Raw genomic sequence first — 27947 nt, forward strand, 5'->3', positions numbered from 1 at the left:
TTGTTAATCGGGTTTGACTTCTTTGTTTACAAGTTCATAACTTGGCAAAATACCTTTTTATCTTTTTCTGCAAGGAAAAAAAATTGTTTAATAATTAAATAAATGGATTTGGATGAAACTTTAGAGATACTACGTCTTGTACTCTTACTTTCTGAAGCTCGGGAGTGTTTAAATGTGATGCAGCGTCGACATTATCGCTTCTGGGTACGACCGCTGTATCGCGACCGTGATGAGCATGGATTTTTTAATATTAATTTCGATAAAATGTATAACGATGATCCAGAACCATTGAAGCTGGCAGTGCGCATGAATAGGGATGTGTTTGATTTGCTTTATAATCTGGTGAAAGAAGATTTAACGAAGCATTCCAACAGACCAGTAATACCAGCAAAGTGCAGGCTATTTATGACCCTAGTGTAAGTTTTAAATTTTGTTGGTCTTGGTAAATCGAAGACCTATATGCTTAGAATTGTTCTTATAGATATTTGGCTAATGGAGGTAGCAAACAACTATTTTCAATGACCTTCAAAATGGGACTGACAAGTGTCAAGAGAATAGTGCACGAAACATGCGAAGTTCTCTGGAATTCACTCGAACATATATATACTTGTCAGTTCCAACGCAAACGGAATGGAGTAGAATATCGAGAGACTTTTATACGATGTGGAATATGCCCAACTGTTTGTGAGCCATTGATGGCAAGCACATCAATATAACCTGTCCAGCAAACTCCGGACCGATGTTTTTTAATTAAGTTCTGATGTGGAATTTTTTCATACATGTACCCGTACCACTACCGCGTACCCTCCAGTGTGGCCCAGCCTTAATTTCTCCAACTTCTCCCTATAAATATTTTTTTCTCATTAGCGCAATTTTTTGTAAAAAAGAGTAATCAAATTGTTCATTACAGCAAAAAAACAAGCCAATGTAGTTAAGGCTTTACGTTTTAATTTGCACAAGCTCTCCATGTTATATATTCCTAAGGCAAAAGCTTTAAATTTTTTTGGCTTAACATTTCAAGGGTATTCATGGAGATATCTAATTAAATCTAAAAATGAAATAGGGAATTAAATGTTACTTTTATTACAATTAATTCACTTTTAGATTTTAAACTATTATATTCGCGATTACACATATTTATTTTATTAACTTAACGGACTTACCGCGATTTTTTTTCTAATTCAAATTAATTGAATATTTATTCCCGACGTTAAGACAAGATTCCACTTGTCTTGGTCACGGGTAGACTGATGGCTTGTGGGTGGTTGTTGTTTCTTCTTTTTCTTCATTCTCTTCTATGTAAATTGTAGCGGTGTGTTGACTGCGGTGGCCCAACAACGACATCCGGAACCTAGGTACCTTTGCGCTTTGGATATACTGGATGAGCACATAATTTCAATGGACAACGAAGAAGCAGTTAACTTTTACGCCGACACCCAGTCGGCATACTATCGTGGCTAAACGCCAATCAAGCCAATCAAACCAACCCAACTCAACCAACCCCACAACTGGACATCCGGGTCTGAACACCCCGAGGACAACCTAGTCAGCAGACTTTTTAAATTAAGTTTATCCATGTATAATATTTATTTATATTTTATAACTTAGTCATTGTATAAGGTTAGGCCCCTTCTGTGCCAACAAAATTTTATATCAACCAATGTATCTTAGAAATAAGTTAATTTTAAGTCAATTGTAAATAACAAGTTCAATAAACTAAATTGAAATTGAAAATTATTGTTGACTGTGGTGGCAATTGCATTTAAGATGTTGATTGTTGTTGTAATTGATCTGTTCTATTGTTTGATTTTTGTTTTTGTTTTGTTTTAATTTATGTAGCAGAGGATCCCATGCACCAGAAAGATTGAAACTTTGGTCACGGTTGAAATTTGTGTGCAATTTTATTTCAATCGCTTCTCGTACTAATCTTGGAACATAGAATCTCTCCGTGGCAATAGATTTAGCTTTATCAAATCTGATGAAATGATCATTATTATAAGCTATATGCTCACATATTGCCGATTTTGTGACTTGGTTGTTTTGTATGGCTTTAATGTGTTCATTCAATTGTGTTTTTATGCTTCGTTTCATTTCTCCAATATAAAATGAAATACAACTACTGGGCAAAGAATATATTCCTGGATTCTGTAGGAGAATTTTATCTTTTGGCGACCGCAGAATTTGCCTAATTTTAGCTGATGGCTTAAAGATGGATTTTATGCCATGTTTGGATAAAATTCTACCAATTCCTTCTGAAACACCTTTTCTATAAGGTGGGAACGCTCTTTTTTCGTTGCCTTCAACTACATTATTTAAATCTTGTGGTTTGGGTTTCCAAGAACGTTGTTTTTTGTTGTAACCATTATTAAAGTTCTTATAGTTCTGAAATTCCCCGGTGTGTACTCAGAAACAGAAAATCGAACTGGTCTAATGTTGACATCCAATGTCAAAGGATACGACGGATGAAAAAGTAGAAAGTTGAATCCGTCGAATCCGTCCGTCTCCCTCCGATCCGTCGCTTATGGGTCGCTTCCCATAAGAACGTGTGTATTTTATAGAGCTGTCAGTCAAAAACTTCGACGCAACGGACGCAACGGATAGAGGTCGGGCTCTTTAAGGCCCCAACCCATAGAATCCGTTGCGTACGTTCCGTCAATCCATCCATTGAAGTTGAAGTTTGGGACAGAAGGGGGTGACCCATAGAATACGTCGTTTGGGTTCAAATTCGTATCAATAAAATTTTGATTGTTTACTTGGCAAATTTTTGAAATAACTTTAAAAATCGGTATTTAAAAGAAAAATTGTCAAGTAAACAATCAAAATTTTATTGATACGAATTTGAACCCAAACTTTAGAACTTGGTACACTTTTATATCTCAATACTTTTTGTGCCAGCATAATTTCAACATAGGAGAACTTGGCTCTTTTTTTAACAGTAATGTTTTTGTTGTGATTTACGTTTCTTGACATTTAGTTACGATTTTCAGGTGGATTTTTTTATCTGAAAAGTCAGATGGGTGTGTTTGTGTTGGTGAAGTTGGTAAACGTGCCAAATGTGCTACAAACCAAAATTGAACTTTATGATTTTAATACAAGTTATAAATGGATTTGTTTATATTTCTTTTGTGTTTGGACATTTATTGCAATTGTTATTTGTTGATATGATATTAAAATACATACATAAGTGGATAGCAGAAAGGGATTTTATGAATCCAACAAAATAATTTTTTACAAATACTGAAGTCATCTCACTGAAAATATTAATAAATAACTCGTTTCTTACAATCACTTGAACTATTTTTATTATCCTTTGACGGCAAAGGAGATACATTTTTATTGTTTCATTCATGGGATGTGTGAAAAAAAATGCTAGGCAGGCAGACGCAGAACAGTGATTTTTTTTTTATATTATCCTTTACTTATGAACATAAATAATATGTATTACGCATGAATAACAAGCTCTTTTTTTTTTGCTGGATCTAATTATGTCATGTGTTTTATTATCTTTTGTTTTCTAATGATATTTGTATAGGTTCTTAGAAAAATATATGTTTAAAAAAAAACGGCAGGCGAAATCACACATTTCAAAAATATTATAGTACCTATGTAGGCACATAATTATGTAGGTATATCTAGCAATGCCGGATTCGCAACCCTTTCACTTTTTCAATTTAGGTAATTCTTTTTTTTCTCAGTAGTGTTACAAAGTAATATGTAGGCGGGTAGGTACCAGAGATCCAAATGAGTATGTTCGAACCTGTTCGAACAATTTCAATTTTTTAAAATGATCGTTCGTGCTCGATCGTTTTCTCTCTATACTCGTAAATCATCTTACTCATAAACAAAAATACTCACAAACAAAACCACACAAATTGTTTGAACTCATGAGTATACTCGATCCTCAATACCCACGAACAGAATTACTCGTAAACTGTTTACGAGTAATTCTGTTCGTGGGTATTGAGGATCGAGTATACTCATGAGTTCAAACAATTTGTGTGGTTTTGTTTGTGAGTATTTTTGTTTATGAGTAAGATGATTTACGAGTATAGAGAGAAAACGATCGAGCACGAACGATCATTTTAAAAATTGATTGATTGACTGTTCATAAACACTAGGCTTTACTCGAAATGATCGAAAGTGATTGAAATGTTCGAACGTGATCGAAAAATCATGAACAGTTTGAACAATGAAAACAACCACTTCAAATTTCTACGTCCTATAGGTACCTGTTGCATATTTTTTTTATTTAGGTTTTGAGGGTTGGTTGTTTGCGGTACAACTGCAATTAAAGCAGGTTATTTTAATTTTATAATTGTGGTGAAAAGGATTTTCAATGACTGAGTAAATCAAAAAGTAATTAGTCGTTAGGTAACAATACAAATGGGGTAGTGGGGAATGCCCAGTTAATTTGTGCAGGTAGGTGCGTAGTAGAAACATATCCCTAAAAAATATGCAATAATGCGATTTGGGATGATTGTCTTTAAAACAAATTACTATTTTTTGGGTAGGTATATTGGGGAAATTACAAATCAATTACAAATAGAAAGATACATTCAGTTTAATTCGAAAGGCCCTGTGGATATTCTTCAATGGTGGTGTGAAAATAAAGGCCAATTCAAAAACTTTTATGAAGCACATAAAATCTTGAATTGTATTCCCGCAACATCAGCAGCATCAGAACGAGCATTTTCACAGGCTGGAAATATAATTACAGAACAACGATCGAGGTTGAACCCAGAAACTGTAAATAATTTGATGATTGCGAATTCAAACTTAAAGATAAATCCAATATAAATATTTTTTTTTTTTTCATAAATACAAGTGTCATAATTTTTAACTTAATTTTGTATCTAGCATTAAGTTTTATTTAATAATCTTTTTTTTCTGTATTTACTTTAATTTTATTCTAATATGTTTTTCTTCATTTCATTATCTTGTCAAATTAATTAATTTAAATAAAACAAATGTAACTTGCTTTTGTGTACCAAACTGATTCTCTTTTATTTATGCTACAAGAAAAACCACACTCGAACACTTTGAACATTTCCTTTCCAGTTCGAGTAATTTCGATCACATTGATCATAAACATTTTGTTCACGATCATTTTACTCGATTATACTCGAAAAGAAAAATGATCGTTTGAACTCGTTTGAAATGTAGGATTACTTACGAGTCATCATACTCCTAAACAGGAAAGCTCGAACATATTTGAGTTGTGTTGATTCTGTTTGTTCGAGATCGTTTTTTTCGAGTAAGTACTCGATGTTCGTAAACAATACTCGACTCGTTTGGTTCTCTACCTACCTACATTCGTTGCGTTACGTTGAGAAATCCTCAAAGCGCGCTTCTATCACTTTGACTTTGAACAGCTGATTGCAACATAAAATCTGCTGTCAAATAAAAAAAAACACAGTCACTCACAAAATTATTGGGCCAAGTCTTTATCTTGATTTAATTGTGGAAAAATGAAAAAGGATATTAATGTGTTTAAAAAATGCATAGAAATTAGTTTATTCTTTAATCCTATAGTTATAAAAACAAAACCAATCAAAATATATTGTTTTTAACAATAAAACTCAGTCTAAAACATCATTAAATTTTTTTTGTTTTTAATACGTAAATTGTTTTGATTTAAAATATCTCGATGTCGTTTTTTTGTGCAAAATCTATAGGTATAGAGAAATTAAAAAACACACATAATTTTGAAATAATTTATTTTTTTTTTATTCACATTTGGCGCAATAATAATGTGGGTGACTGTAACTATGTCTGTTAAATGTCAGAAAGCGAGCAAAAGTTCAGTCTGGTTGAACTTTTGCTCGCTTTCTTACGTTTCCTTACGTTTGTCAAAAAAAGCGTACGTAAGAAAAGCGTCATTGTGTGAGGATACACAGATTTCCTATAGTTGAACTTTTCGCAGTTGTCAAAATCGACGGCAAAGCGTGATTGTGTTTCAGCTTTGATTGTGTTTCAGCTTTCATTGTCTGTTGCAGAATTTCGCTCACCATTTGATTTTATGATTTAGTAAATTCTAATTGTCCTTTAAAATACCTACTCTTCATGAGTTGAAGTTGAAGTTGGTTGAGTACCAATGTTCAAGATACATAGGTACCTAGACCAACTAGTAATTAATATACCATACAGATTTTATTTACAAGTATCTTGACTCTGAAAGAAATAAAAGTAGATAGATTGTATCCTACCCAAAAGTGTTTACAAATTTTTAACAACAATATCTACGTAGGTATGCTAATGGCCGGCGCACGCCGACGCGCCGCCGCCGACCGACGACACCATGTCTGTCGGTTACGAGGACAAGGACGCTGGTAGTGGCACACGACCAGGATGATGTCTCGAAAATGTATTTTATTTGTGTTTTATGACTTTTCATTATAGAACAGACCAATAAAGAAAAAAAAAATATGTCGAAACTAATTCTACCTACTTTACTATGTATGCAAGCTATGTTCCTATAGTGTATATATACACTATATGTACGGAAAAGTAATATTCGTTCATCAACGATAAAAAAAATATTGCAATCATGACCATGCACAAAAAAAAAACAGTACATACCTAACTTACTTCTCTGAAAACAAAAACGAAAAATAAACAATTACTGTCACCCATAAACAAAAATCAAGCAAATATCTTGCAACAAAAAAATCTGACCTTCCACAAAGTCTAGCATTGAAAAAAAATGAGACAAAAAAAAATAAGACAAAAAAAAAACAGACGGGACGAGAGTCAAATAAAAAAGTGAGAAAAAATGAGAGCGGATTTATTAAAAAAAAAGAGAATGCAGCGAAAAGAGAATGTTTTAGCGCTGATTTAGCAGTGGAATTTTGTTGAACTAAAGTTATTTGTGTGCGTGAGCAAAGAATTTTTTTAGGTGAAAAACGCAAAATAGACACAAATTTAAAAATTAAAATTAAATATACCATGCATGAAAAAATATTTTTTTTATTGGAACTTATTGAAAAAATGACAAAAAAAAATAAAAAAATAAATTGATATTGTCAAGGTTTCCCTTCTTTCACAACGACGTTTTACATATTGACATATTCAACTGCATTTATAAGTATGTTAGGTCCAAAAAATTAAAAAAAAAAACAATCAACAGATCCCAGCTCTGAAATATATTTTATCATATTAAAATAATAAAAAAATTTAAAAAAAATTATTTATGGATTACCCGCCAGGCAAAACAAAAAAAAAGACACCAAACCTATAATTTTTTCAGATTTTTTGTTCCAAAAACTCATATTTTTTTTATAAAAAAAAAATACAGTAATGTTAATGAATTTTCAGGCTTTCAAAAACAGTTTATTTTGTTTCTATAACTTTTGAACATTAAAAGTTATGCGAAATCTAGCATTGATGTTTTTTGGAAATTTCCCTTTTTTTCGGGGTTTGGCAATATTTTTTTCAGACAAATTATACCAAATTTCAAAAAAACGATTCAGTGAAGACTTCAAGGTATTTGTTGTTATGTAAAAAAAAAATGTTCACAAATAAAAAAATTACATTTGATGAATTTCCCAGCGGTTCTTAACAACACACATCTAAATTTGACGATTTTTCATAGTTTTTACTGATTTTGACAACTACAAAATTTTTATTTTTTTTTTAAGCCACTAATATATGTCACCAAATATATTCTTAATCCAAAATCGTTCATTTCAATAAAATAAACAGAGCTTCGCGCAAAGTCTTAACCATTTTTTGGCCCTGAAACATACCCTTAAATAGGCACGGTGCCAGGGGCATTTCGAGAGGGGGGTGTAGGGGGAGGGTGTCTCACCCAGTTGGCAAAAAATTTATCGCGGAATCATTTTTTGTACGTACCTACATAAGTGTATGTTTTTAAAATCTGGCTAAAAATCTGGCGTACGTAGGTGTATTTAACATCTCATTAGCTCGTGCCGTGTCTTGTAATCACATTGGAATTTTATCCTTTTTCTTTAGCATTTTGATAGAATAGAACCTATAAATACGTTAAATTAAGTAAAGAATTCTGTAAATTAAATTACCATACGAACCCTGAAAAGTATCTTGGATTTTGATTTTATCAGTTCTTTATATTTTTGCAAAAATGTCATCCTCAAATTAAAAAATTTAATAGAAAACCTAGAAGTGGAAAATTTGTACGTTTTTGATGCTTCATTGTTGGTACAATAGTATCATTTTTACTAATAAACGATGATGAAACTCAAATAAATGCATTGATAAAAAGTTCATCTTCGTTTGCTGAAAAATTAAATATTAATCCTGAAAATGATTTTTTGAAACATCATAGAACTCTTCGATTTCTAAGAGAATTTTTCATCAATTCTCAATATCAATATCTTCAATATCCTGAAATCGCTTCTGTTTTTAATTTGGAAACATTTTATAGGAAAGAGTTCAAAATGGTTCTTCAAACGTTTATGTCACGCATAGAATTTAATTTAATAATTTTTGAACCTTTTTTAAGAAATTTTAAAATACCCGCTTCTAAGAGCCAATGCCACAATAGAATAAGTCGAATCTATTGTGGAATTGGGGAAACCGACGAAGTTACGAATACCAGAGTTACGGCCGTCAAAGTTACGCGAAACCGAAGTTACGAAAAACTAGAGTTACGAATTCTAAAGTTATGTTATGCTATGACATGTGATTTTTGGGTTGGCAACAATTGCGAGGAACGATATGGAATTATGGAAATACAAACAAGAGATTAACATTTTTCTCATTGATCAGAACTAAATGAGTAAAGCGAAAATGGGTGTTATTTAATCTTGTAAAATTTTGATTGGATAGGTAGATATACATATACCTATGGTTTTGTTTTTGTGAGAAGATCGCGAAAACGTTGAAATAGAAAAAAACATAAGTATACTTATGTAAGTTTGGGGGACATAATTGAAATTGACTTCTTATTTGTCCAACTAATATTGCACCTACGTATTTTTTTTTCTGTTAATTAATATAATTATTCATAGCGTATTTTGTAATGTGGGTATTATTATATTTATATTAAAAAAATAACCAAACCACTCCTTTTTTTTACAGACGTTATTTTGGTGTGGAGAACTGATGTGCAATGGTCTTTTATATCATTGAAGTTGCGATCATTCACTGAGCTTTGGTCTAACTGGCTGAATACAATGGTGTAGCTGTGGCTGTAGCTTGTAGTACTGTCAAAATTTTACTAAGGAAAACAACAATGAAAGTTGGCGGCAGCTGAGCAAAAAGTTGAGAATTCTTCAACTTGCTCTATAACTACAGCCACAGCTATACCATTTTATTCAGCCAGTAAATTACACTTCCGCCCTCTTTACTCCTCAGAAGAAATTATTGAATGGGGAACAATTTGCTGACGTTTGTTTTTTTCATTTCTGTTTTGTTTGTAATATTGAATAGAATAATATGTGACAAAATGTGACGCCACAACCTCCTTAAACGGAGGTCAGGGAACCACTAAAAAAAACAAACCAAAGATGAAAATGTTCTATTTCAATCGTTTCTGTTTTGTAGGGGAAACTCCATTTTTTTTAACTCGTTCTATAGTCTTTCCTTGTTTAACAAATTCATAATTATCTTCGCCTCAATAAAATATTGTCGTATGTGCAAAATTGAGGTTTTGAGATTTGAATGCAGTTTTGCTAATTGATTTTTTCTCCTTCATTCTGTGAAATTCGTTTTTCGATATCTGTATCTGTTTCCGAGATAATCGCTATGCATTTTGTCGTATGTGTAGGTTTACAAACATTTTCAGTAGCTTTTTGTCGTAAGTGCACAGAAAACGTGCACATACGACAAAAATTATCACATACTACAATTTTTTCATACAAATCTATGTTTCTCTTCGTTCGGTAAATAATAGTCGTATGTGCTGTATTTGCAACACATACAACAATATTTTACTGGAATTTCAGTAAACGTTTGTCGTATGTCCCATAAGGAAATACACTGACGAGTGTAATTTCAGTTGCAATCAAGATGTCGAGCAGGTCGGACGAGTCGACCTGCACCAAGTTTATCCGAGGACCTTTATGCTCTATTTTATGCATACAAAATGCATAATGATTTTGTTAATTTAGCATACGTAACGAAATATTGGAAGATGAATTCTTTGATGCCGATCCAATAGATTCCCCAATGTTTCATATCCAGTGACAATGAAAACTTGGCCCTACGAAATTTGTATGAAGCTTTTATCGTGCTATCTTAAAGGCTTGGCCCACCGGAGGGTACATGCGGTAGCGGTGCGGGTAATTTTATGAAAAAAATTCCACATCTGAACGTTGATGTATCAGTTTGGAATTTTTTTCATACAAGTACCCGTACCGCTACCGCATGTACCCTTCGGTGTGACCAAGCCTTAAAACTGTAATAACAATTTTAATTCAACTTGAATAGTAATGCCGACTTTTCACGAGTCGATTTTAGCCCCACGATATGTCGGTCGACTAGGATTTTTCTATGGGGATTGTCACTTTAGTCGCTTGCGACTTACGTTCACACGGGTCGAAAAGCTTCACCGCACGTGAAAAATCGACTCGTGAAAAGTCCCCCTAACTTAAATTTAGTAAACTGTGATCTCATTAATTCTAAAATTGCTTTAAAAATAATGTACCTATTGTTTTTTGTTTCTATTTATGTGATTTTATCTTTAGGAAAGAATTTTTTGTGAAGTCAATAACCCATAGTAATAAACCTACCCGAATTTAGCGAAACCTCGATTTTAACAAAAAATAAAACATACATTTCACTTCCAAATTAAAAAAGTTCTATCATTTTATAGGTGAACTGCTTCTAAGCCAATTGTTTAGAAGTTACATAGATGCAGGTATGTTATTTCACCATTGATGTTTTTGTTAAAATCGAAATTTGCTAAACTCGGGTTATTACCAAGAGCCAATATGATTTTAAAAAGTTAATAAATTAACGTTAGTTATTTGTTTTTCGCATTGAATTTGACATCTATTTGTCGTATGTCGTAAACAAGTGTCGAATAAAACTTTGCTTATTTTTGTCGTATGTGTCATCAATTTGTCGTATGTGTTTGGCTAACAAATAGTTTCTGTGAAAACGTAACATACGACATCGGCATATTGGAGAAAATTGACTATTATTTTTTTCTGGATTGGAATATTGAAATAATTCTACCATAATTCAATAGACAAATATTTTCTGTATATGTCATGATATTTTTTAAAAAATTCACCGTACAGTTTTCGAGAAAAAAAAAATCTGAACTTTAATTGCGTTTTCCCAAAAGTAGCCGAATGTAACATACGACATTATTTTATTGAGGCGACGTTATGTAAATAATTTGACAATAACTGACAAATAAAAAGCAGATACATAACATTATACAAATTCAATGCACAACTATTTAGAAAGAACAATGGTGTTGGCCGGTCAATGTTTCCCCAACTCTACAAAAAATGGATCGCGGATGTAAGAGAAGGAAGGAGCAGTCAAACAAATAAAAATAAAAAACCATTCACATCCGACCGTAGCGTTGCCGAATTGGCACGGTCGTGTACTTTTGGTGTTTTTTTTTAAATTAAATGGTACTGTGGTTCTCTAATGGCTTGAAATGCCACTCTAGAAAAATGTATATTAAGGATAAAATATTTACAACATTTAGTTAATTTGACCTTATGTCGCACCCCCTATGTATGGACTTATATTTTTAATTAACTAATTCCTTGATGCTTTTATTAACTTGTTATATTTCTTTGAAACTTTGAGGGCTTCGCTACACCGAAAAGGTATGCGGTACCTACGGGTAAGTGTATGAAAAAAATTCCGCATCTTAACGTTGATGTACGGGTTTGGAATTTTTTTTTGCAAACATTCCATTATCGAATACTGTATACCATTCATTAAGTTCTTATTATAATTAAATAAATTTACTAGTTTTGCGCTCAATAATTCTCATTAGTTATGCCTTTAGTCTTCAGACTTGTTTTTACTTTTATGTTTGAGTCACGAAATGGCCCAAATTGGCACCTGTTGTTAACATTGGCACTTTAGAAAAAATATTTCCCGGTAACTCCTCCGACGTCTCACCTACATAAAGGGGCCAAGGCATAGAAACCGTCGCATCCGTTGATTTGTCGACGGATTTTATTGACCTTGATAAACAACATTTTTATAAGAACCAATTCGTATATTAGTTGGACTTGATGGCTGCCGTTTGTTTATACATAGGTCTGTTTTCGTGAGAACTTATGTATTTTATTGAATTGTCCGTTGAATGGACTCTTAAAAACGTATACAAAAGAAAATTCATATCCCCACTTTTAAATAAGTTGAAAATATATAGGGTTGTTTTATTTTCATAACAATGAGTTCAGTCAATGAGGAATGAAATGCAGTGGATCCGACAAAAGTTGTAACGTCTGCTAAGTTTGGATGCAGAATTGAAGAGGGGTTTATCCTGAGTATAAATCCTAGAGAAAAAAATAGTACTGGGGAAAGTAAGATACCTAATTATATTTTGAATCTAAAAAGCCCTTGCAAATTTTCTGTTCGACCAGGCGTTCTCGAGATATTGAGACTAATGCGTTTTTTATTTATACTCAGGATAAACCCCTCTTCAATACTGCATCCAAACTGAGCAGACAGACAACTGTCGGATTTTTTCCCATTGACTGAACTAAATGAAAGTTTAAGAAAAGAACAAGTCAACTAGTCAAAAATTTGTTAGGTTATCTCTTTCATAACAATAATATTGTTAGACAGTGACATCTTAAATGAAAAAAAAAAATGCATTCTTATTTCCCCACCTAAATAAGTAAAATAAAAAACGCATTTTTATTTCCATTTTATAACTCTGTTTCTGTTGTTAGATTGGGACAAACCTTAGCCAACGATAGATGACATCTTTCTCACACACACTCCCCACCTCCACATCAACTAGTCGAAAATAATGTGTCATTAAAATACGGTTGTAGTGTTATGTAAAGTATAACACAAGGTGGAGAGGGAGAAGTAGTCGAGTAGTCCAACAGATAGGTTCATGCTGTGATTGTGTTGCTCCCACTTCCACCTCCCACCAAAAAAGGCCACTTTATATGGAACATTTTGTTGCTTAATTTTTGTTTTATTTTTTAGTTGGCCTCTGACCTCCATCGAAAAAGGTGACTGTGTTACTTCCTTTTTATATTTATTTTTTCCTATAGGTATCTACCTGTCATCCTTATTGCAATTGTCAGGTATTAATTGATGATAAATACTGAAATTCGTTGTCTTTTTAAACTCAATTATTAAATTTTAATATTCATCAACTATAGTTGACAATAGCAATTGGGGTGACAATCTTCTAACGAACCAAACAAAAAAAACATAAAATATAGTTGGGTAGGTGCATAAATATGACACAAAAGACCTGCCCATATGGCAAATGTATAGGTATATTAGAATTCTTTTTATTAGGTGGGGTTTTTGTTTGATTTTTAACTTATCATGTGTCAAATAAATAAACAAGGAATGGGGTTGTTTTTTTGCATAAAAAGGTTAAACCACACCCATTTTCGTTAAAATCTATTAAAATAACCAATGAGAATCGATATTCTCTTATTTATGTTTCCATAATTCCATATCGTTCCTCGCAATTGTTGCCAACCCAAAAATCACATGTCATAGCTTAACATAACTTTAGAATTCGTAACTCTAGTTTTTCGTAACTTCGGTTTCGCGTAACTTTGACGGCCGTAACTCTGTCGCCCGTAACTCTGTTATTCGTAACTCCGTTACCATTTCGTGGAATTGGATCCTATTTATCTGAATTGCAAATGCTTCTTTTTTCTTGCAACGAATGCTCGAATTTCGACGACATTACCAAAGAGGTATTTAAACTAAGAAATGTAATTCCGTTAGCCTTCAAGTTAGTTTACTACATGTCTACCGCTCCTATGATGCCATCTTCTTGAGAGCGGTCATTTAGTAAACTTAAAAGAGTTCTCAATTATTTGCGTACGTCCATGGGTGAAGAAAGGTTAAATTCGTTGATGCTGCTATGTTCCTCAAAAGATATAGTTGATAAAATTGAACTAAGCTAGGCTGTCGAAAAATGAGCATTGTTAAAATATCGCAGGGTTAGACTTTAAATTAAAAGTCAATTTTATGTATATGTTTTATGTAAATTTTTTTGAAATTAATAACTTTAATTTTAAAGACTCAAATTTTAAAGACTACAAATGTGCCTAATTTATTTTCTTTTTCCAGTAAGTAAGTAAGTAAATAATTAATTTATTGATTTTATAAAGTAATTACATGATTATTATAAAAATGAATTATAAGCTATTGCATTGCCGTCAGCTCAGTTGGCAATAATATTTTAACAATTTAATTCTTTTTTTTTTTTTTGGTTTAATAAGTTTACATTACATTTTTGTTTTAATCAAATTCAGTTATCAATAACATTCTATATTTATATGCACTTTTTAAGAATAAATAAACATTTTTCTAGTTCAGGCCATTTAGCAAATCCACTGTTTCTTGCACCGTTAAATATTTAGCTCCTAAATATTGTTGTCTTTGTACTGTATAAATTGGCCACACTCCAATAAAGTGAAAGCAGTCCTCTTTTGATTTGAGGATACACAATGTGCAAAACCGATCAAAACTTCCATTATATGGTGCACCGTTTAGCCCAAGGACCTCGCATCTAGTTTTAAATATTAGAGAGATTTGTTGGTAACTATGCAAATCACAAAAATAGTTATCAGCTTCTAGATTAAAGTTGAGTTTTGAGTACAAGAATCTGCTATCCGACTGCTGGGCTTGCGCTACAAGCAACGCTCTCTGATTATCTTCAAATTTTTGTATCGTACGGTACAACCGATCTTTTAGTGTAATTCTATCGCCGGGAATTATGTTGGTATTTTCTCCATAGACTTCACCAAGATTTCGCCATTTCTCCATCCACCAATCTTTATTTCGGATTTCATACTGCAGCATTTTCCGTACGAGTCGTGATTCGGGGAAGTCGAGCACTTTTAGAATATAGTCGGCTTGTGTTTTAAGAGAAGTAGTAGGTACAAATTTTGGATAACCCTGTTTCTAAGTAAATAGCATAATTTGGAGTTTTTATTGGTAGGTTGAACAATTTTTTGATGAAACTTCTTTGCAGCTTTTCCATTTTTTCAAATTCATCAGTTCCCCATACTTCTGCAGCGTAACACAATGTCGATTTAAAGACTGAATCAAAGATTTTGTACTTTGTTGACAGACTAACGTGTTCATTGAAAAAAACATTTTTCCATGTAGAGTTTATAAGTTTCTGGCAAGATTTAGTTTTTTCTTCAAAATGTGTTTTGAAATCAAGTGTTGTATTAATCTTTACTCCCAAATAAGTATATTCTCTCACAACATCAAGACGTTTAGTTCCCAAAAACCAATTATAGCTTTGTGTTGAGTTACCCCGATTATTTCTTGAGAAAACCATTACCTTTGATTTATCTGGGTTAATGATAAGTCCCCACTTCTCACAGAATGAAACCAGGCGGTTTATCATCAATTGTAGATTTTGTGGAGTTTCAGACAAAACTACCAAATCATCGGCGTACAAAAGAACATTAACGATGGTGCCTGCAATTCTGATTCCACCAGGTAGTTCGGTCACAACATCGTTTATAAAAAGTGCAAATAACAATGCACTAAGTGGGCATCTCTGCTTCACACCACTATCTGTTTCAAACCAATCCGATATATTGTTTCCATCCCAAACAGCAGCATTAGTTCCACAATACATTTCTTTGATGATCTGAATGAATTTGGTAGAGAGAGATTTGCGATAACTTAAAATCTACAAAAAGTGCGTACACCTTTTTGTGTCTCGCTTTAAAACCTTTCACTATTGCAGTTAGATTAAAAATGTGGTCGATAGTCGTGTAGTTTTTTCTGGATCCTACCTGTAGCTCGGTCATGGTGTTGTTTTCATCAATCCATTTTTCAAGTCTAGCGACTAAAATTCCACAAAAGAGTTTGCCAATGGTGTTCATAAACGATATGCCACGGTAGTTTTCGGCTTTATCTAAAGCGCCTTTTGTGTGTATCGGGAAAATTACTGAGTTTTTAAAAGATTTTGGTATAGTAGAGTTCGAAAAAATGTTGTCATAAAGATCACGAAGTAGAGTTTGAAAGTATCGTGATAGATGTGCTGCAGAAACGCCTGTACCTATTTTAAATTTAGACCCATTTATCTCTTTTGTTGCTTTCCAGAATTCTTTTGAGTTTTTAATATTTGCAAGTTGAATAGCTTTGTTGTTTTCCCAGTTGATTTTCTTCACACGACACATATTTTTGTAAGAGGTGTTGGCCTCAGCGTACCATTTCTTTAAAACTTCGGAATCTGTTTTCCATGCGTGTAATAGAGCAAAGGATTCCTTACGGAACTTCAAACATTCAGAGTCAAACCCCTTTTGCTTGTAAAATTTGTCTGCAGTTGCCATTTTAATTGAAGAAGAACTTCTAATGCATGATATTACTTGCGACGAGTATTCTTCTACCGATTCTGTATATATGCTTATTTTTTGTATTTTCCAGTTCATTCTTGGGAGCAAATTAAGTGTTTTTCGTTTCTTATAACATTATTAGTCCATTCAATAACTATAGGTAAATGGTCGGAATAAGTTTTTGTTTGAACTTCAAACTTGGCTACAAGATCTACCCAGTCGTTATTTACTGCACAACAGTCAATCACAGATTTGCCTTGATCTCCAATGAAAGTATAGTGACCTTCTCGATCCCCTTCGATACAACCATTCAGAATACATAAATCATAGATTTGAAGAATATCAAGAAGTTTTGTTCCATTTTGATTGTAGACGGTATCTTTGGATGTGCGGTTGCTATAAATATTGGTGGGGTTTGTTTCTTGTAAGACAGTAGTTGTCGTCTGCATATTTCCTATCCTTGCGTTTAAATCTCCAATCACCATTACGTTTTTACTCGATAAGTGAAATAGTACATTATTTAATTTTTCAGCATCCTCGATCCAATTATTACAGTTGATATAAACATATTATTCTGTAGTAAATGTTTAACGACAGTATATCCACATACTATGTCCACAAAGTCGTATGTTTTAAAGAGTGAAGTTCTGATCCCAAAAAGATTTCCGCCGCTTGCCCGGCCTTTCTTAGCTGTACGTGTTGCTGCTACCCAATGTAATTTTTATTGACTGAAGTAGTTTGTAAATTTAATAATATTTTCCTGTGTTATATGTTTCTCAAATAAAAAAAAGATTTAAAAACTTTGTACATATTTAAAAAATCTACATATAATAATTTATTATTTAAACGTGATATATTATAAGATAAAATATTTTGTAAACTAATAATACTTGAGCTGACGGTTTTTTCATATCAATGTTGTATACTACTAGTACTACTACTTTCTGCTCTGTTCGAAGAAGTTGCCATCCCTGATGTTATTTCGCTATTTGTGTGTTGGCTGTTTGACATCAATGTCAGTTTGACAGCTTCGAAATTCAGTTCTCCAAACTTTTTCATCAGCACATGTTCTCCATCATTATTGTTGTGTATTAGTTTATTGTTATTTGTTAAATAAAATATATCCTTTCCAATAACTAAAGCATTGTTTTTAATAAAATTGGTGCATTGGGTTGCTTAGATTTAATAACTTTTCTATAACTTAACAGAATCCGTCGTTTGTGCTGCAGTTGTTTGGTTAGGTCGCGCTGGATATAGAAACTTGTGCCTTTTAACTTTGTTGCATTTTTAAGCATTCTCGTTGCCAAGAAACTTGAGCCAGTGGTTAGTTTCAATTTAGTTACGGATTGATTTTCGCTTAATTTTTACCAAAAATATTTTTTTTTATTATTAAAGAATATTATACATTCTTTAATTTTTTTTCTGTTATTATAGGTTATTATTTTAATAATAAAATGCTTAATCGTGAAAATTATAGTTTTATTTCTTTTCTCAATTATTAAAAACAAACATCGGATGCAGTCGGCAAATTCATAAAATGAGTCGGCATTTCACTGAATCTCACCCCCAATGGCTTGGACCCTTGCTACGCCCCTGCACGGTGCTGATACTGTACCTTGTGGTAAACCGTTAATGACATCAAAAATCCTGGTTGAAATGTATTGTTTGTCTATTACAACGAATTTCTTTCCTTTTATCATAGAAGAAATAATTTTAGGGGTTATATCTAGTTGCAAGTGCAAAAAAAACCTTCTTTTTTGTGGATTTTTTGTGAAGAGGCATTTAATTATATAAACATAAAAAATACATATCCATATAGCAAATTTAATGTATTGAAAGAATTCGTCGGTATTTAAAAAAATATTGGGTTCCGTTATTTTTGTAGTAGATCTCCTAGACGACCTCCAAAAAAAAGGTGTCTGGCGGTGAGCAAAATTTCTCCGAAACGGCTGGAGTAATCGGCTTGAAATTTTTACACAATTTTCTAATATACTTTTGTTAGGTAATGAACGAAGGAAAAAGGTTTTTGACAATAATTCGATTTTTTAAGCCACTTTAAAGTGTACATTTTCGTCAAAAACAATAATTTTTTTCTTTGGGAAGCCGCCATTTTGTCAAAAATCAAAATTTTGACTATTCCTTCGTTCATTACCTGCATTCGTCAATCCTGAAAATTAATCTTTTGGTTTTTTTAATTTTAAGTAACTTGGATCAGAGATATTTTGCTCACCGCCAGACACCTTTTTTTGGAGGTCGTCTAGGAAATCTACTACAAAAATAACAGAACCCAATATTTTTTTAAATAAACAGCGAATTATTTTAATACATTAAATTTGCTATATGGATATGTATTCTTTATGTTTATATAATTAAATGCCTCTACCGTAGAAGTTTAAATATCATCCCGTCAATCCAGATCGTATCGAAAGCTTTTTCAATATCCACTAAGCAAGCAGCTGTACATCTTTTTATTATTATTTATTAGTCATAACATAAATGCTACGAATTAATCTTAAATGCTACAGCAATAGCTTTAGGGCTTATGGCTGGGGTAGCAAAATTAAGTTTTGATGAGTTAAAAATATAACATGATATGAATACAATATAAATATGAGGGGAGGAAACCGGAGGTGTCGAGAGAACGCTAGCTTCTAGCCCGCACTCCCTCGAGATCCTCGACTCCTCCCCTATAAAAGATTGGTACCTATAAATTAAATGAATTTTTCTAAATTTAGGTATTGCAATATGTAATAAATCTCTTTAGCTATCTTCTATCTAACCCATCATCCGAAAATACTAATGTTTTCTATTTTTAGTATTATAGCCGTCATTTTAGGCATTTTTTACCCCAATCTGCGGAAAAATTCCTACTGGGTTCGATTTTGGTATAGACCTTCGTTACGGTGTTGTTATGAAGATGTGAAAAATCGACATTGATATCGCGTCCGCGTTAGAAATTATAGAGGTCAAAAGGTCCCGAAAATCAGTTTTTCGCATATATCTCGTGACCTGTTGCTCGGAGGTCAATAGGGGTCTATCCAAAATCTGTTCGTCATAAAATAATCAACAAATATTGCCTTATGCATTTTTCTGTAAATGCAACCGGCATTAGTTTGAAAAAATTATTTCATTCCAAAAACAAAATTTTTTGAAAAAGAGCTGTACGAATAGAATAGAATAGAATAGAATAGAATAGAATAGAATAGAATAGAATAGAATAGAATAGAATAGAATAGAATAGAATAGAATAGAATAGAATAGAATAGAATAGAATAGAATAGAATAGAATAGAATAGAATAGAATAGAATAGAATAGAATAGAATAGAATAGAATAGAATAGAATAGAATAGAATAGAATAGAATAGAATAGAATAGAATAGAATAGAATAGAATAGAATAGAATAGAATAGAATAGAATAGAATAGAATAGAATAGAATAGAATAGAATAGAATAGAATAGAATAGAATAGAATAGAATAGAATAGAATAGAATAGAATAGAATAGAATAGAATAGAATAGAATAGAATAGAATAGAATAGAATAGAATAGAATAGAATAGAATAGAATAGAATAGAATAGAATAGAATAGAATAGAATAGAATAGAATAGAATAGAATAGAATAGAATAGAATAGAATAGAATAGAATAGAATAGAATAGAATAGAATAGAATAGAATAGAATAGAATAGAATAGAATAGAATAGAATAGAATAGAATAGAATAGAATAGAATAGAATAGAATAGAATAGAATAGAATAGAATAGAATAGAATAGAATAGAATAGAATAGAATAGAATAGAATAGAATAGAATAGAATAGAATAGAATAGAATAGAATAGAATAGAATAGAATAGAATAGAATAGAATAGAATAGAATAGAATAGAATAGAATAGAATAGAATAGAATAGAATAGAATAGAATAGAATAGAATAGAATAGAATAGAATAGAATAGAATAGAATAGAATAGAATAGAATAGAATAGAATAGAATAGAATAGAATAGAATAGAATAGATTAGAATAGAATAGAATAGAATAGAATAGAATAGAATAGAATAGAATAGAATAGAATAGAATAGAATAGAATAGAATAGAATAGAATAGAATAGAATAGAATAGAATAGAATAGAATAGAATAGAATAGAATAGAAGAGAATAGAATAGAATAGAATAGAATAGAAGAGAATAGAATAGAATAGAATAGAATAGAATAGAATAGAATAGAATAGAATAGAATAGAATAGAATAGAATAGAATAGAATAGAATAGAATAGAATAGAATAGAATAGAATAGAATAGAATAGAATAGAATAGAATAGAATAGAATAGAATAGAATAGAATAGAATAGAATAGAATAGAATAGAATAGAATAGAATAGAATAGAATAGAATAGAATAGAATAGAATAGAATAGAATAGAATAGAATAGAATAGAATAGAATAGAATAGAATAGAATAGAATAGAATAGAATAGAATAGAATAGAATAGAATAGAATAGAATAGAATAGAATAGAATAGAATAGAATAGAATAGATAGAATAGAATAGAATAGAATAGAATAGAATAGAATAGAATAGAATAGAATAGAATAGAATAGAATAGAATAGAATAGAATAGAATAGAATAGAATAGAATAGAATAGAATAGAATAGAATAGAATAGAATAGAATAGAATAGAATAGAATAGAATAGAATAGAATAGAATAGAATAGAATAGAATAGAATAGAATAGAATAGAATAGAATAGAATAGAATAGAATAGAATAGAATAGATAGAATAGAATAGAATAGAATAGAATAGAATAGAATAGAATAGAATAGAATAGAATAGAATAGAATAGAATAGAATAGAATAGAATAGAATAGAATAGAATAGAATAGAATAGAATAGAATAGATAGAATAGAATAGAATAGAATAGAATAGAATAGAATAGAATAGAATAGAATAGAATAGAATAGAATAGAATAGAATAGAATAGAATAGAATAGAATAGAATAGAATAGAATAGAATAGAATAGAATAGAATAGAATAGAATAGAATAGAATAGAATAGAATAGAATAGAATAGAATAGAATAGAATAGAATAGAATAGAATAGAATAGAATAGAATAGAATAGAATAGAATAGAATAGAATAGAATAGAATAGAATAGAATAGAATAGAATAGAATAGAATAGAATAGAATAGAATAGAATAGAATAGAATAGAATAGAATAGAATAGAATAGAATAGAATAGAATAGAATAGAATAGAATAGAATAGAATAGAATAGAATAGAATAGAATAGAATAGAATAGAATAGAATAGAATAGAATAGAATAGAATAGAATAGATAGAATAGAATAGAATAGAATAGAATAGAATAGAATAGAATAGAATAGAATAGATAGAATAGAATAGAATAGAATAGAATAGAATAGAATAGAATAGAATAGAATAGAATAGAATAGAATAGAATAGAATAGAATAGAATAGAATAGAATAGAATAGAATAGAATAGAATAGAATAGAATAGAATAGAATAGAATAGAATAGAATAGAATAGAATAGAATAGAATAGAATAGAATAGAATAGAATAGAATAGAATAGAATAGAATAGAATTGAATAGAATAGAATAGAATAGAATAGAATAGAATAGAATAGAATAGAATAGAATAGAATAGAATAGAATAGAATAGAATAGAATAGAATAGAATAGAATAGAATAGAATAGAATAGAATAGAATAGAATAGAATAGAATAGAATAGAATAGAATAGAATAGAAATAGAATAGAATAGAATAGAATAGAATAGAATAGAATAGAATAGAATAGAATAGAATAGAATAGAATAGAATAGAATAGAATAGAATAGAATAGAATAGAATAGAATAGAATAGAATAGAATAGAATAGAATAGAATAGAATAGAATAGAATAGAATAGATAGAATAGAATAGAATAGAATAGAATAGAATAGAATAGAATAGAATAGAATAGAATAGAATAGAATAGAATAGAATAGAATAGAATAGAATAGAATAGAATAGAATAGAATAGAATAGAATAGAATAGAATAGAATAGAATAGAATAGAATAGAATAGAATAGAATAGAATAGAATAGAATAGAATAGAATAGAATAGAATAGAATAGAATAGAATAGAATAGAATAGAATAGAATAGAATAGAATAGAATAGAATAGAATAGAATAGAATAGAATAGAATAGAATAGAATAGAATAGAATAGAATAGAATAGAATAGAATAGAATAGAATAGAATAGAATAGAATAGAATAGAATAGAATAGAATAGAATAGAATAGAATAGAATAGAATAGAATAGAATAGAATAGAATAGAAGAGAAGAGAAGAGAAGAGAAGAGAAGAGAATAGTATAGTGAGGCGGCTTAGCATTAAAAAAGAGTTCAATCGTGCACTTTGTGATAAAAGCATGAAATTATCATCTTTGGTAGTAGTCAATATAAGAGTTATTTGGAGATATTGGGATACCTTGTATTCCATCCGGATGGGTAGATACAAGACTTTTTCTGTGTTGCACTTGATTTGTTGCATATCATAGTATAGGCAATGAAACATTTCTATTTATATTATACATGATTTCGAGGTAATTGCTGACGCCCGATCGAATAAAGTCATTACCAAAATGTCTCGGCCATCATGTAAAAAGTTATTGGACTCTTTATGAATTGTCTTTTACTCAAAGAGCAAGAGTCATTGGCATGATTGGGGTTGTCATCGCATATTACTACCAACGAAGACGACCAACACCAGCACCTAGAGCAAGCGTTTCAAGGTTTAATGTCAATATTTAAAATTATTTTATTTAAAAAAAAAAAAGAATTTTTTTGTTCATTAAACTATTGAAATTAGAATTTAAAAAAAAATGTACTTTTCAAAGTAGTAAATTAAATTAAATGCTTTAAGTGGCCATACAATTTTGGTTTGTAAATTAAATGATTTTATTTTACTTTTTTTATTAAAAAAAAAAAAAATATGTATAAAGAATTTTAGTTTGTAAATTTAAAGTATATGAAAAAAAACTTAATCGTACCGCGGTGCAATGGGTTGGTTGTGCACCATTTGTTTGTATAGATCGAAGAACTGCGACCAATTGAGATAGCTTCCATCGAATTTGGGTTTCTCAATTTTTGGTAGCTTAATTGATATTGCTTTTCCTTGATTCATTTGAGTTGATGTTTCGGCTGGCAGTGTATTTGTTGGTTGCCAGGTGAATCTCAAATCTAATTCATTTTGGAGTCCAAAGTAAAGCTGTATATCTTCTATAGCTGCCTACAAGTCGTCTATACGCCGTTGTTACTTCATCCCAATTGATCATAAGAGTTTTGGTTGAATTGGTGCGGTGAAGTTTCTCGAAATTTCAATGGGCACTTATTAAGACCTCCTTGAAGAATTTTGCAGAGTAATCGGAATTTGTTATGTGTAGTCATCCTGTTGACTTTGCGACTGGAGGCTTTGCGGCTGCTGGTCCTACGAGGGCTCCTTTTAGCTGCTTCGGTTGAGGATGGACTGCTGCGGTCTCCTCTATAATCTCATCAGATTTTTCTTCTTCCGCTACTGCAAACCGCTTGATGATGTCATCTTTTATTTCATCATGAATTTTTTTTGACCCCATCGTAGAAACCTTTATTGAAGTATTCGTGTTCAGTTACTTGCGAATAATTGGGCGCATTCACAAACCAAGGTGCTACGTAGTCGAGTTTCAACTAGCTTTTGGAATGCGAATTTGCACTACAAAGCTAGGTGACAGATGCAATAAAAAAAAAATGTGTTTTGAGTGGTTTAAATAGCTTTTTTTCTTTGAAATTCCTCAATTTCCTGATTTATATTCACATACTGCACAATTAATTTTATTTTATATGCTTTTTTCATCAATTCCACCAAATTTAAAATTCAAATAGAATTTGTTTCCATCAAACAGATGACTGAGAAATGTCAGCTAGCTTTGAAGTCGAAAATTTTTACTCTACGTGCGTCGGAGGGGAAATTTCAACTAATTTCTTAGCTCTTTTCAGCCAATCAGAACGAGTCGCTACGTAGCACCTAGGTTTGTGAATGCGCCCATTGTCTCTTATCTCGCTATCAACATTGTCGAATACTTTTCATAATTCATTTAATCTTGATCACCGTGCATTAAAATATTCCAGGGTTTTCCTCCCTGGACCATTCTTTCCGAAATTGCGGGCAAGTGTACAGATTTCCTTTCGTACAGCTTTTTGCTGATTGGTAAGCTCCTTAATTGTAGACACCATTTTAAATGAACTTCTTTTCTTTTACTTTTTTAGTCTTCTTATTATGACTCACTTCACTTTACAACACTGTTTCTTTTTCTGTTTTAATCAACTTTTTTATTAGTTTTATGTTTTTTTTTTTAAGTTATTAATTAGGTAATTTACCATGGGCGTAGCTAGAGATTTTGTCTAGGGTGGGCCAGATGATATCGTCCACCTGAAGCCATAACCATGAATGTGCAATTTTTTTTACTTTGATCCCTTCATTGGCAAATAATTCGCCAATCTCTGTTGTTTTTTTTAAAAAAAGCTTGTAATCTCGAAATGGAACTCGATGGAGTTACACCACTTTATATCTATATTATAGTAAAAAAAAATTGCAAAAAAACTGTTACCCATTAAAAAAAAAGAAAATTTAACTTTTATTTAAAGTTTATTGCGCATAAAGTTTAACATTAATTAAAGTTGAACATAACATAAAAAAATTAAATTAATAAAGTCTATTTGTTAATTTTAGATTATTTACATAAGTTTAAGTTTTCTGTGTATTTCGCAGAACCGATTCAGAACTGCATCAGGAGTGATCGTATTCTTTACAAGTTCATTTTCTATATGAAGAAGGGATAAATTAGAGAAGCGGTTTTGAAGCATAGTTGTTCTCATCCAGGTTTTTATTCGCCGCATTGCAGAAAAACTCCTTTCGCAACTGGCGCAGCTCACTGGAAGCGCTAAAGCTGCCTAAAGCACTTTGTAAACATTTGGAAACATATCATTTTGTATATTCAGTTTGAGGTTTTCAACATTCACTTCCCAATTTTTTAATTTGAACATATTTTGTATTATAAGAGCTTCGGCCTTCAATGCAACATCAATTTTCAAGACATCTTTATAATTGTTGACAAAATCTTCCGCATTAGTCATATTTAATTTAAGGAATGCATCTACTGAATGTGCAAGTGGAAGATTTTCAAATCGTCTTTTAAAATTAACAATTATATTGTCCATCACCATTATCGAATTATGATATTAGATTTAATATTTTATATTAAATACATACAGAATTTGAAAATTATTTTGTTAAAATTCTCAGACTTTAAGATACGTTTTTTCATCGCAGCTGTTGAGAAAGGAACCTTTTCAAGCCTTTTTAGTGCATTGACTGTAGTCGGTTCTATTTCAAAAGCTGCGATTAAATAACACTGGTCAACAAAATTTAACTTTTTTTTTGCCACAAGAACCCAAATATACTTTTCTAGTAGTTTTTGGGGTGCTGAAGCCGAATCTGAAGTCAGAAAAATTTGATTGGCCTTCGTTTTTGAAATATTACCGTTAGAAAATGTCAAAAAAACGTAATTTTGGCTGTTTTCGAGGTTCTGTTTTTATGTGGGGTAATTCATTATATAAACAAATTTGTAATGGTTATTATAAGAACAGATATTCTTCTTTCAAAAACTGTTTAAATTTTCCCGATATCTCTTTTATTGCTCGAGATATCTTTTAGTTTCATTTAATACGTCAAAGAGAAACTAAACTTAATCTAAAGTTTAAGTCACTGGCCACAGAATTTTTGCCACAAGAACCAAAATATACTTTTCTGAAGGTTTTTGAGCTGCTGAACTCAAATCCGCAATCGGAAAAATTCTATTAGCCTCCGTTCTTGAAATATAACCGTTATAAAAAAAAAAACCCTTTTTTGCATTTTATAACGGTAATATTTTAAGAACGAAGGCTAATTGAATTTTTCTGATTGTGGATTCGAGTTCAGCAACCCAAAAACCTTCAGAAAAGTATATTTTGATTCTTGTGGCAAAAAAAGTGTAATTTGGTTGGCCAGTGTTGTTTCTGATTCAAAGACCGCTACTTAAATTTTAAATATCTCGAGCAATAAAAGAGAAATCGGAAAGATTTAAACATTTTTTGAATGAATAAAACTAGCTCTTATTGGCACCGTTACAAATTTATTCACAATTAATTACTCCACATAGAAACATAACCTCGAAAACAGCCAAAATTACGTTTTTTGACATTTTCTAACGGTAATATTTCAAAAACGAAGGCCAATCAAATTTTTCTGACTTCAGATTCGGATTCAGCACCCCAAAAACTACTAGAAAAGTATATTTTGGTTCTTGTGGCAAAAACCTTGTTGACCAGTGTAATTAATCTTAAGCTGGATCCACACTAGGTTGATCAACACGTTCAACATACATTCCAAATCGACATAACGAATAGTTAAACCGTTCCAAACTAGTTCAATCGATGTGTGGGCTCAGATATGTACATACTATATGCATCAGTTAGAATTATTTGGAAATGTTTAGCTTTTAAGTATATCGATTTGGAACAAATGTTGAACGTGTTCATCAACTTCATCCAACTTTGCGGTCACTTTTTAGACTGTTTTTCTCCATCTCAAATGAGATAGTTTCGCAAATTAGGTCAGTTCAAATTACAAATAAATTTTTTTCCTTTCGATTTGACGTTCGAAATGAGATAATTTGTGAAATTATCCCATATTTGAGCTCTAGTAAAAACAGGCTACAAGACTCTAACTGTAATTGTTGAGCTTGAAAAACTACAAAACAAATATTTAAAACTAAATCGGGTCTGTTTTCTAAAGATCAGCAAACAAAATAAAATCTTGAATGACGAAGATACCTGGTTGTATACATTTATCTTCCAGTAGTCTTCGGTTTGGATTTCGGACCCCAAATCCAATGTGTTGCTTTTTTCACAGTTGTTTCAACATAAAAATCCTTTTGTTGGCGTCTTCTTTTTGAAACCTTTACAGGTTTGTCGTAGAAACAGTTGAATTGAATACAAAAAAAAATAAATTGCACGACTGGGGTCGCACGTACTTGCTCTTATGCTTAAAGTAACTATAATGTTAAAGCTTTTTATTCAAGAAATTTAAAATTTGATATTTTGAAGAAATTTCATAAGTATACTATAAAAAATTAAATCTGTTTTTATAATTAATAAAACTCCGTTTTAAATTATCTTAAAAAGAAAAACAAATATGCCATTTTATTTCTTGTATAAAAAGGTATTTTTAGAAAAAAATTTTCGAAAATTGTAGGAGCCGTTTTTTAAAAAAATAATTTTTTATATATAAAAATTTTTTAACATTTTTCAAAAAAAAAGTTGGTATGCCATTTTGAAGAAATAATTAATTTACACATAAAAACTTAATTTCAAAATATTTCATTGATCCGTTTTCAAAAAATTG

The 27947-nt window shown here is 31.0% G+C and overlaps 1 long non-coding RNA gene across 1 annotated transcript in view; it reads right to left on the bottom strand.

Annotated features, from left to right (window-relative positions):
• LOC129905986 (uncharacterized) overlaps nt 1–27568 on the bottom strand; it is a 32316-nt gene extending 4748 nt beyond the window's left edge. Inside the window, exons 1-3 of the long non-coding RNA XR_008770687.1 lie at nt 27377–27568; nt 8046–8133; nt 7852–7990 (exon numbers count right to left, since the gene is read on the bottom strand). This is a non-coding gene — a long non-coding RNA (uncharacterized LOC129905986). The remainder of the gene's footprint in view (nt 1–7851; nt 7991–8045; nt 8134–27376) is intronic.
• Between the last annotated feature and the right edge of the window lie 379 nt (nt 27569–27947).

This window comes from Episyrphus balteatus, chromosome 1, assembly GCF_945859705.1.
Source record: "Episyrphus balteatus chromosome 1, idEpiBalt1.1, whole genome shotgun sequence".
NCBI lineage: Eukaryota > Metazoa > Arthropoda > Insecta > Diptera > Syrphidae > Episyrphus > Episyrphus balteatus.